This window comes from Coturnix japonica, chromosome 3, assembly GCF_054131305.1.
Source record: "Coturnix japonica strain WE chromosome 3, WE-NBRP24, whole genome shotgun sequence".
Taxonomy (NCBI): Eukaryota; Metazoa; Chordata; class Aves; order Galliformes; family Phasianidae; genus Coturnix; species Coturnix japonica.
In genome coordinates, this window is record NC_140665.1 from 19297196 (window position 1) to 19310000 (window position 12805).

General features: G+C 39.4%; 1 protein-coding gene across 1 annotated transcript in view; it reads right to left on the reverse strand.

Annotated features, from left to right (window-relative positions):
• Window positions 1-12805, reverse strand: part of USH2A (usherin) — a 342112-nt gene that overhangs the window by 26544 nt on the left and 302763 nt on the right. The gene's annotated exons all lie outside the window — the stretch shown is intronic.

Below are 12805 nucleotides of genomic sequence, written 5' to 3' on the forward strand. Positions count from 1 at the left end.
TAACACTTTCAATTGTTTAATATTTAAACATTTGTTAGGAGAACAGACTCAGAAACAAATTTTAAAGAAATATTAATTTCTTTTTTTTTTAAATATTAAAAGTTGGATCATCAATATTTCAGTAGTTATTTCCTCACAACAATGAGTTAGTCTTTTAGATAAATATAGCGCAGCGTTTGAGTGACCATTATGAATATTAAATCTGAAGATGCCACAAGTACAGATTATAAACATACTTTTCTGATAAATGATTCCTTTTTCTGTTAAACAGGGCAAACACTAGCAAGATTAATAATGCAAAAAAGTATAATTCTTTGTTAGGAATTCCCAGGCATCGTTGCCAAAAAAGCATAAGCTCAAATGCAAATAGCAATCACCTCGAACAGATTATATATAAAAAAAGCTCTGGCTGCTGTGGGACATTTAGAGATATCTTTTGTCATAAGAAATATGGAAAGCATGTGGGCTATAAAGCAAAAACATATGTATATTGTCAATAGCAGCACCTGTTCAATTACAGTTTATTTCAGTACGGAGAATTTCGTTTGGCCCCTAGATGGCAATACTATCAAACGCTTTTTGTAACACGAGAGCTTAATGATTAACAACATGCGTTCAGTCATCCAACATACTCAAGGCAGCCATTAAAAAATAACAAAACTGATTTCACTATAGATTCTTTTAATAAACATTTATGGCTTAGATCTTTGAAAGTGGAAGCGTTCAAACTGCCATAGCCAAAAACCTATACGCCCGAACGCAGAATTATGAACTGCAGGTTAAAGAACGGAGCTCAAATTGAAGTTCATGCTTAGCATAAAAATCTGGCATCAGAAATTATGTTGGCACAAAACATGATTAAAATTAGCTTTGCAATTGGATGTGGTCTGTATTAATAGTTTTTATGAGGACAGTTATCTATTAGGTTTTCAAAACAGAACTTTTAAAAGCCTAAAATTTACATTCCACAGTTTGGGCATGGAGGAGGAAGGAAGGGAACGCACTACACTAAATTACTGCCCCTGAACCATTACACAGGGGTTCTCAGAAGACAGAAACACATCATTACAAACACTGTACAAAAAGTAATGGTTCTGCTTTCTTATCGCCAGTGTGATCAGGGTAGGCTTTTGTGACAACAGTGTTACAGAACACTATTTTTTCTTTTTCTTTTTTAATATAAAAATGGCATATTTTTCATCACCTTCAACAGTTTTCCCACTAAACCCCAAGATTTAATTATTTACAATCCTCACCACCCTTTGAAATGAAACAAGGCTGGAGGGATTTCCTTGCCCGCAGTTCACTGTGTTCTCTGGAGACTTCTAAACCATTCCTTCCAGGGATGACTTTTATCCCTGGCTCCTACAGATACTTCTTGAAGAGCAAATGGTTTACATGTATTTTTGCTTGGTTTGGTTTTGAAGTAAGCTCAAGGGATGTCCTCCCAGAAAATGAAGCCATGCTTTCTAACCCTCCACTGCTGCCACTGCCATCTGTGAATTTACTCAGCTCAGAGGCTGATTCTAAAAATGAGGATAGATGGCAGTCTCAGTGATTTATTTTAAGAATTACTTAATGTCCTATCCTATACTGCCCTGTTTGAATGGTTAAACGCAAATGACAAACACACAGCTTGCAAAGGATAGCACGGTAACCTTTGGCTTCATTGGACAAGTGCACCATCTTAAACAGGCGCAGGATCACAATCCCTGCATGGAATGTTCTCCCGGTCTTTGTTTGCAAAGCCATGAACTCATATATCCCATGTTTACACACTGCTAACAGGCCAGATTTCATTTACCATTAAAAACAAGCCAACAAAATAAAATTTTAATGCAAACATTAGGGTATTCGTAGCTCAAGACTGACTGACCGTGAAAGCTGATGAACTGCAGCCCCGTGCCCTCCTTTCTGTGCCTCTTATTGCAAAGCAGACTCACTCATTCAGTCTTTAAATTAAGAATAGCCCAGCAAACAATGTGTGTTCACTCTTGCTCTCCTCCTGTAAGGTCTATCTTTTTAATGTAAACACTGCAGACCCAGACTGGAGGTAGATGCATCAGCATCCCCATACTGCAGCTGGGAGCTACCTGCTTTGGGTAGCCCTGTCCCTTCCCTCTGACAGCACTGGCAGCATCACCACTCTGAGATACAAGGTAGCACCTCTGCTTTTGTTGTGCAAAAGGTTCACAGGCTGCCAGTGGAAGTGTAAGCTGTTAGCTGCAACAAATGCACCCTCCTCGGCTAATTCCACAGCTCCAACTGTAAATTAGGATCAAAGTTTTTAAAACAAAACCTTGTTTTAACACATTTTCAAAGCATAAAACAAGAGAGCATGAATCATGAATAATGTATCCATGGAGATTTGCTTCAGATTGCCTTTTTTGTTTGTTTATTTTTTAATTCATGAGCACAGAAGTCACTTAAAGTCTGGAAACAAATGGGCATGCTCTTTCACTCCTCTCAAAGGCAGCAATGGCTGGGATGCAAGGTGCTGGCCTTCCCCTCATTCCTCTGGGCATGGGCATGTCTGTGCAGCTGTTGGAAGCCTGCTGGTTTTACATGCCTACAGTGATCGCTGCCAATGACTTGAAGTGCCCCTAAGGTGACAACAGGATCAAGAGGTCTTTGTAAGTTGAAAATGATCAAAAATTAACATTGATCCGTAACTGTCAATAATACTCTGTGCAAGTGGACTCCCCTCACAGATGTTTAACGTGCATAAAACTACACAACCTAGTCATCTTTTAATCTATCGATCAGATGAAGCGGTACTTTCCAGTGTTGCCGCTCTGCACTTTTTTCAAGGCAGTTGAAAAAGTTGCCCAGGTCTTAGAGCGTGAGTTCAAAACACGACAGATACATTAGAACCCTGAACCTCTCAAGAGCTGCCCAACAGAGAGCTTCAGTACCTACTCCTGCTCCAGGGGTCATTGTCACCACTCAGTAAGTCACCATCCAGTCATGTTAAGGTGAGGCTCTGATTTCTTCTCTCTCCCTATTGCCTCTTAGGACAGTAGCCCCTATTCAGCAGGTATCTTTGATATCTGATGAAAAAGCTGGCTCTTTTTTTTTTTTTTTTTTCTGCGAGACTCTAACTAAATATCTGAGAGGGCATCAGAGACAATCACTCTGCTAATGGTACTGGTTATTTCATATCCTCCAGACATACATGATCAGAAGGTAATTCTGTATGACATTCTCTTTTCTACAGAATCGGAAATGCTGAACTCACCCCAGTCAAGGGAAGAGGAAGTTATAATCTCCTAGAAGTCAGAATATTCTTCCAACTATCCTCCAATATCAGTTTTCAGAATTCTCCATCAAGGAAGGCACTTCCTCCACAAGTGACAGAAAAGCTGGGAATATTTGGGGTTTAACAAAGATCCTCATTTTGCCCTTAACCTTTGACATTATTCACTTTGCCAGTCCCATAACCTTCCATTTTCTGCAAACACAGTGAGCACCTCCACCTTGACAAAACTCAGATGTTCGTGTTTATTTCTCAGCAAACATCTTAGCCACTGCCTTCCCTCTCAAAATTGCACTGGGTTCATTTTCATATCCAATCCCTAACTTATCCTTTGGGTTGCCTTCCTTCTCAAGCCTGTATTATGCACATGGTTTCTTTTTCATTTTTAAAATCTACTCTATTCCTAAAGTCTTATACTCAAATTCACAAGGATATAACTTACAGATACACAGGTAATCTATGACTCCATTCCTTCCTCTAGCAGCGTGGACTGGAATATCAATTATTCCCATGATAGCACTGAAAAAACTCAAAAGTAAAGCAAATAGAAACCAAAGATTTACTCATTTTGCCAGAAATGATCTTGCCTGAAAGTAACCATTTTTTTCCAGTCCTACCAGAAATCGTTGTCGTGCTATTTATTTTCATCCAGTTTGTGCGCAAATTAATTCTAGAATTTTCATTAGAATGTTTGGTATGTTTCACATTTTTAAGATTTCACTTTTTAAGAACTTCTTTGCATTTCATTTTGGAAATTTAAAATTGCCTTTCAACCCAGATTTTTCTCTTAGATTGTTATTGCAATGATTAATACTATCGAACAAGCCTCCAACAGCAGGAACATGGATTAGACATTTCCTGTGTGACTGCTCCTACCGGAGCTTGTGGAATACGCTTTGTGAGGAACCTTTAGAAAAAGCAGTAATCTAGGGAGTTTAAAATGTTTTGCAAACAGCAACAATTAGTACCTGATCTACAAGTATCTCATTGCAATTCATTTTTCTCCTTCCTGGCAGAGCATGTGAGGAACTGTGAACCGAACGCAGCTGAATCTGTGAGCGGGGCTGGTGCTCATTTTCACAGCAGTCAGCTTTCCTTCCTGGCACACCTGGGCATCTGGGGACCTGCTGCAGCCTCAGCAGGAGCCTTGGCCCCCAGCTTTGATTGGAAGACAAAGAGCCACAAAGGAAACAGTGAGGCATGAAGCAGCTGAACGGCACCAAACACACTAAGCCAGCTGCATTCAGTCTCTGCACTGGCTTTTGGGAGCAAGCATGCTTTTAAACAGCAATACAGCCCTGGTAAAACTTTTAAAACTCCTTCTGGAGTGAAGTAAATGCTTCAGTACCCTGTTCTGTGCCACTTCTGTAAGGTTTTCTTTTCTTTTTTTAATGTAAGGGCAAACATCATATTTAAAATTCATCTAACATCACCAAGGGCCACATATTTGCAGTTGTATTATTTGTCTAATTTGTGCTAAGAACCACTGAAATCCAAAAAGAGATTTTTCTGCATGACTAAATAAATCAGATAAACCAAAATATCAATGACATGACATTCCACTATAGACACCATCTAGAGGATGATGCCAACATGTTTTCCTAACATTAATATTTTATCTCTTACAATGCTCACAAGACCTACTGTATAATTAACCGTAGTTTCTCACCTTTGATTTTTCTTGATATATTTTTTTTCTTTTTCTTTTTTCCTCCCCCCCCCCCCCCCCCCCCACACACACACACACACACTTTTAATCATGTATTTTATTCCTCATCATGAGAAAGGGATGGGGATGGAAGGGTAGAAAACCAGATACCTGACAGGACTGTTTTCTCCAAACTTAGGTTTGGTCAGTTCAAATCTGTCTTCCTTACTTAATCTGAACAAGACTTTTTGCTTTAAATAGTCATTTTGGATATGATAAGCTGGACTAACTCTTTAAAATAAAGAGATGAAGAATATGATGCAAAAAATTTAATAGTATTGAGATAGCATTGAGGCATGAGATTCCCTAATACATGCCCTCCTTGGTAAAACACATACTTCGTATGTTCTGGGGTTGAGCTGAGTGGGGCATGCATTGTGGAGAACAGATGGAAGAAAGGGCATGGCCTATATATCAGCAAATATTACAAGGTATATGAAATATAACCCAAGTAAGACAGAGAGCTGTTGGAGAGGGTCTGGAAGAGGGCCACAAAGATGATCAGAGTGTGAAGCACCTCCCCTACAAAGACAGGCTGAGGGGGCTGGGCATTCCTTTACCTAAAGGGAACCTATAAACAGGATGGGAACCAACTCTTTACAAGGGTAGATAAAACCATTTCTCCTTGTCCTGCCATTAAGTTGAAGGATGAAGACTGACATTGGATATCAGGGATATTCTTTATCAGAAGAGTGGTGAGGTGTTGGAACAGACTGCCCTGAGAGGTTGTGTATGCCCTCCCTGTCCTTGGAGGCATTCAAGACTAGGTTGGATGGGGCCCTGGGCAGCGTGGTTTAATACTAGATATGGAGGTTGGTGGCCCTGCCTGTTGCAGGGAGGTAGGAGCTTAATGATCATTGAGGTCCCTTCCAGCCCAAGCCATTCTATGATTCTATGAAATCCAGAACTGTGTTAAGGTAGCACCATGTCCTCCCCTCAGTGAGTTCACTGAGATGCTGCAGATATGTTGTGTACACCTTGGTCACACGGGAAAGGGGAAAGTCCTGTCGGGTTCAGCCTGAAGGAGGAATTTCTGAGAGAAGCTGAAGGTCCAGCAAAGGCAAGTGCAAGTTCTGTCTGGGGTTTGCACCTCTGCAATTACAATTGAGGTACTCACACAGTCAAACTCCAGGAATATGCTTAAAGCAAGCACTACATTTTTCCACCACAGCAGAGTAGTTTTCCACTGACTACTGATGAGATGGCTAGAGACTAAAGGCTCAAACCCGAGGGTGATAGGGGAAATGTATGAAGCACTAGGGGCTTGATATTATATTTTCCTTAATGTCATAAATTGTATTTTCCATTTGATATATTGGCTGATGGCCAGCCAGAGTGAGGCTTCTAACAGAACAAACACAAAAGGAACTGCCACATCAGTGCTGATGCTGTTTTCTCAGCCTCACACCCTTTATCCTAACAATGTCCAGAATTACAGGTGCTGTGAAGAAGAACATCTATAGTTTTAAGCCAGTGCAATGGAACCATGAATGCTTTTGTTGTTATCCATACAAAATAAAAAAAGTAATTTATACACTTGAACTTTTCATCTCAAGATATCTTGTGGCAATCAGTTTTGCCTTGTTATAGAAATACAATATCTTTGTTATTATCAAATTTTCTGCCTTTTGATTTCATCTGAAATTTTTACTCTTGAAGCACTCACACTGACTACAGATATTTGTGCTACAAGCCTTCCTCATCTCTTTACAAATTATATCACATATGATATTGTGAAGAAAATTGGTTCTAGACTCCTTAAAACTTGTCTAGTATTACGTACTCAGGCAATATACCACAGGACTTTAGTGTTCTGTAAAACTTGGAAATAAAAGGTAGTTTTGTTGTGGTTTTGCTGTGTGGGGTTTGTATAGGTGCATAAGATGCATATGGTTTTATCAGGAAAATCCTATAAAACAATTACTTAAAATTTTCGCCTTTGCACAGCTCAACAGTCAAAATGGGGAAAAAGAAATGAAAAGAAGGGAAAAAACCCCCACACAAATAGCAGCTTGAGGAAAATCCTTAAGTGGATTTGTACAAGGACAATCTGAATTCTAACAAAGATTGCAGGTGAACTTCCACATCAGTTTCCTTGAAAATGCCACTGAATGTCAGTTGTGCTCCATAAAATTAAGACTTTGCAGTTATATATGACTTTTCATCCTAGGATCTCACATCATGCTACAAGCACTAATTAATTAAGTCTGAGAATATCCCCCTGTGTTACTTTGTGCAGCTTCAGGAAACCATCGTGATTGTTTTAGATCCCATTTTACACAGGTAAAGTAGACGTGCCATATTACTGTTAAGTGCAGGCTTATTTTATTCCCTTTTCCCAATCATTTTGAGTCCTTGTCTCATTCACCCAACACTTGCAAAAAGAGCAGTTCTAACTGTTGCTAAGTAGAAGAAGATAACACAGCCTCAAGGCAATTCACAGCTTTAAATCCCTGCTTTCTGCCAACACAATGGAAAATAAAGGCAACGTTTTAAAGGAGACTAAAAGGTTTTTTGCTTCCCACCATTTTATTCTTTTTTTTTTTCCTTTTGCCCTGCACCAAGCAGTCCTCGATTTTCATTCAAAACTTTGTCTGCTATGTACGTAATCAATTCTGAGAGATACTAAGAGGTATGCATAAACAATTTTCTTAGTGCTACATTATAAAGGCCAACATTTAGCCTAATCTTACCATTTCACCTGTAAATTTGACATTGTATTTTAAAAAGTGATGGGCATAAATGTACACAAGCCCCTACCTCTTGAAAAGCTTTCCTTCAAGTCAACATACGGCTATTTCATTCCTTCCCTTAATACTTTACACTTCCTATGAGAAAATACCTGTTCTTCAGACAGCTTGGGAAAGGAGGGGAAGCCCAGCTGTTCTAATCCAGACCAGAAAAATAGGAAGCACTCTGCACCCCTTAGCATGACAAGCTGAAAGCTTGTGTGGACATGGACGCTTGCTTTCTCTTCTGTAGCCAGCTCAGCCCATCTTTGGAACACAATCAGAGGATATCAATTAGATATGTAGACCCACGTGGGTCAACAAGTCCAACTCCTGGCTTCATACAGGACCACTCAAAATGGAAAACATACCTATTCCACAGCTTCCCTTGAAATACAGATAAGTTCAGCAGCAGTCTGACACCTTCCTTCCAACACCTACAGGTATTTTGGAGGAGGGGATTGCTAGAGGGCATCCCTGCCCTTGCTAGCCTTAAGAGCTAATGGTAAGCCTCAACAAGAAGCCTGAGATCAACGGTAAGTGAAGCAAAGAATCTTGTTTTCCTTTTGCGACTACAATGGTCTGTGCTGCTGACAACACTAATGAAGTTCAATGCATATTCATTACACATTATTGTGTCTCTCAGCAGCTATGCAATTTCAAGACTCAGAATTAACTATGTCAAGAGTAGAGTTGAAATGATGACAACAAGAAGGAAGCTGCAGTTTTATGGAATAACAGTAAGAGAGGTTGCTTGCTGGTCTTGAAACTAAGTGAACCTGGTGGACAGATGATGTTCCAGGTGGATCTTAGGACTGTACTAACTTAGACCTCCTAAGGCACATAGACTGATGATGAACTTATACACCTACTCACAGAAGCAGACAGATAAATCTTCCACAGTGTAAACAGGAAAAGCAGCTGGTTGCCATCACTTTTAAATATTAATACATGAATAAAGCACAGTCTTTAATAATGACTTTTCATGTGTTTATACACTAGTCTCTTCCAGTATGGCTTGGGCTTCCCATTGCCAGACTTTGGCCAAAAGAGAAGAACTTCTGAGCTTTGACTTGAACTAGTGAGATGCAGTAGAAAGATCTAACTATGGAATGATTACTTCAAAACAATAGAAACATAGCAGGTTCTGTTTAGATTCTTCAGTTTCCTTGAAAATTTAGGTTATCTGGGGAATTTAAATAAATCACAAAGTCAACACAAAAATAGTTAAGCCCGGTACAAAAAAAAAATCCTGCAGGTTTCAGAACTGAGAATGTCTTTAGAACACAGTATCGACTCCAGCACATTAACTTGTAAATCGATTGGCTTCACCTTATCATATATTGATCAGATGCATGTATATGTGTTATAAATGTGCAATTCAAAAAGAAATTACTAGAATTTAATCATTTGAGGCCAGATGTGTTGTAGCTTCCTGCATTTAGACATGAAACTTGCACAGCTAGCATCCCCCATATCTCTCTGTAGCCTGTGGAAAGCGAGAATTTCCTCCAAAGGGAAATACTATACTTATGTTTAGATTATGTTCTTAAAAATGAGAAACCTCACTATCAAATTATATTAGACAGACTAGCCTACCTTAGCCATCTAATATAAGTTTCTAGAATTTAGAGACAGATTATGATAAAACTGACCACAGCCCCATTCCTCATTCCCCCTAAACTTGGAGGGGTAGCAGTCTGAAAAACTGGGAATGAATTTAAACTGAGAAGGGACAGAGTAAAGGAAAGGTCTTTATATTTCTCAGTATCCTTCTGTGTTAGTAACTAACAATAAAATCAAATGAACCTTCCCCAGACCAAGTCTCTTTTTGTCCATGATGGCATTTGGTGAGCCCCCTATCATATACAGACCCACAAGCTTCTTCATCGTACGTTCTGCTCCCGTCATGTGCTTTAAAACTTCCATTAGTAGCCTTGAAAATACATATAACTATACGAGCTTGTTAACAAAGGGACTGAAAATATTTGATGTGTCTATGCATGGCCAGAAAGTCAGAAAAATGCATTATACTCAAGAGTTGTTACAAATTTTTGTCTCAGCTATGTTCTATTTTAAAGCCACAGGACTTAATTCTGTTTGCCCTCAAAGGATGCTCGGTACTGAGCCTGAAACTAGCTAGAGCTAAAACCACATTGTTACTTGGTGGAAAAAGATGTTTTTCTCATTTACTCTCACTGTCTCTTGTCAATCCTTTTAGGCTAAGACTTTCAAGTAAAATTAAGCACAGCACTTAGATATGTCACCGTTTCAAGCTACAACTGTAGCATAAATCTCATGATGTATTGGTAGATCTTGGGTCTAGCATTTCTAGCGTTGACTAGCATTAGAGAATATCTAAATTATCATCTGACTTGAACCCTTGAAAGGAAAACAATAATTTTATGATTCCATAATGACAAGGCTAATACTTCAAGTGTGAAAAGAAGGCTTCCAGATTTCTTGTTAATTCTTTTTTAAAGCCTGTTGAAATAGAAGAGTTGTAGTAAAGTTGTAGTAAAAAGTAGTTTTCTTTATAGTAAAAATACAGAAAATTTACCACGGCAAGGAATTCACTTCCCTCACTCTTGTGTGATGTTAAATGCACATTCGGCAATTCTAATTTTGTGGGACAAATGTAAACTTGATAGCTTTGAGCAGCCACCAAAGAAGCATTTCCACACTACAGATGTATTGGCGGTAACTATACAGGTGTTAACAAGAATGGCAACTACAAGGATGATAGTAGAAGTACAGAAGGTATAAGGAAAAAAGGGGAACTCACCAGTGATGACGCTAGGAGCTGAGGTGATCTTCACTAGCAAGCGATCTCCAAGAGATGCTGCCTCAGTGAGGGTCAGCCTTTAAATGAGGTCTCAGAGGAGGTGGAGTCGAACTCCACCCCTCCCGGGAGCACAGCAACATAACTTTCACCTGTGCTCCCGCAGCTGACCCCACTCTTGCCTCAGCTGATTAATCAGTGGTTCACACTGTGATTACCAATCTCCCATACAACAGAGCTAGGAACTCTTTGCTGTGGATGGGAGAAAAGAATCAGTGCATTCAAACCTGCAGTAAATCGACTTCCATATAAAAATTCTCAGAGAAAAATTCAGAAGCAAAATGAGTAACAATTTGCAGTATATCCCAGTAGATTAAATAGACACTGGGACTTCTCTTCATCTTTCTATTGTGAAGATATGACTCCTTGGAGACCTTCTGACACATACAACACACACTCCAGGTGTCTCATTCAGTTCTACTTTACCCCAGAAGTAGTATTATTTACTACATTAGTGCTCTGTGGGCACAGAAGCATTTAGAAAGCTCTTGTTCTACATGAAGAAAGAAGGGGGGCAGCCATGGGTTAGCTTAAAAGAAGGCATCCTGCAGCTGCAAAGCTGAAGAACTTAGAAGGGGTTCCTGTGTTGTAGGTCAGCCTGAGGCTTTTGCATCCATCATAGCTTGTCTTAAGTGGACATTTAAGTGTGCATTTTTGTCTCCTAAGGCTCTGACTGAATACCTATACAGCTCTCAGTGATATAAGACATTTACAGTGCGTAACTTCCCTCCATACTCATTGCTTTTTTAGAACTCCTAAAATAATTCAATGAGCACAAGCTCCCCAAATCTACCCTGTCAGATGTGAGTGGAGAGAGAGAGAGATTTTACTTGATGAATGCTGGAGAAACTGATTTAAAATTACAATGGAGCTTTTATATTAAACAATAAAATCCATCCATTTTGGTTGCATGTGGGAAGAGTACAATACACTTAGATGTTCCACATCCCATTTGTCATGTACTTCTGTACCTCTGGCCATGTACGCAGTTCAAGGTACTGAGGGAAATACCTGTACTTTGTGATGGGACAAACTCATCAACTGGACTTTGTTACTTACTCCCTTACATATATTACATATTTGCAAGCTGCTGCCAACTTAGGACAACTTCAGGCTACCATCCTCACAAGAGTCTATGACATCATACTGTCAATTTATTTGGAAACCAACCAGCCAGCCACAAGTTACTAACCTTTTGGTGCTTTCATCTGTGATCATGCTGGTCCTGTCAAGCTCAGAGGACAAAGAGTGTTTGGAATGTATTGAATATAATGAACTACCTGGTTCTGCTGAATTGATATTTATCAAGAGTAAAGAAATCCTCTGACATAGTTTCTCTATTCATACACACAAATGAAATCTTCACATGATTGGAGAAACCGTGGCTCAGAAGGTTTGAAGACCGATGCAGGAGCTGCCTCTCAGCCCATTCACTGACCAGCCAAGCAAGCCAGCGGACTTGCTAACTCCCTTTCTTCATCTGTCTGTTTGACAAAATGCTCCTGTGAATTCAACATTGATAAATGCATTTCAACCAGAGGGAACCAGGCATCCATGCAAGGGTATGGGAAGTTTCTGCCTCATGGCAGAGGGAGCATCAGTTTCGCTTGCTCAGCAGACCCCATGTGATACAGGCCGGGAGAGTTGGGAGTAAAACCTGCTGCTTCCCAACAGTCCCCCTTCTGCCATACCTCTACAGACATCTCCAGTACACTGCCCATGGACCTAAACCGCCACTGGACTAGCTGTGGAAACGGCTGTGCTGGTTTTTGTTACTAATAGGTTTGGCCACATGTGAATTATAAAAATCTGCTCATGGTGGTCAAACTCCAAATTCTGGATAGCATTTATTACAAACTTAAGTGATTTTTAATTTCTGTTTGGACATCTCAAGAGTTCATATAAACTGAATAGTTGGGTGACTGTTTCTAAAATGAAATCTCACAGGCTAATTATCCACCTTATTTGTTTACTCTTTAATCTCCACATTGCACAACAATTCATCAGATCAGTCAGCAGTGCGTCTACTGACTGGATAACTAATTTCATTTCTAATAATAAATGTTAGAGCTATTTTCAATAAACACATTTTTAGGATTGTTAACTCTCTAAGTAAAATTCACAGAGCTTTTTGAGTTCTGAAACCATTTTCATAAGTGCTTTGCAATTCTCCAAATAGTCTGAAAAACAATAAGTGGTCCTTTCGTGATCCAAAAGAGAAAAACACCTCTTTGGCTTGAAGACAGCCTCTCTTTTATTTTGTTTTTCCT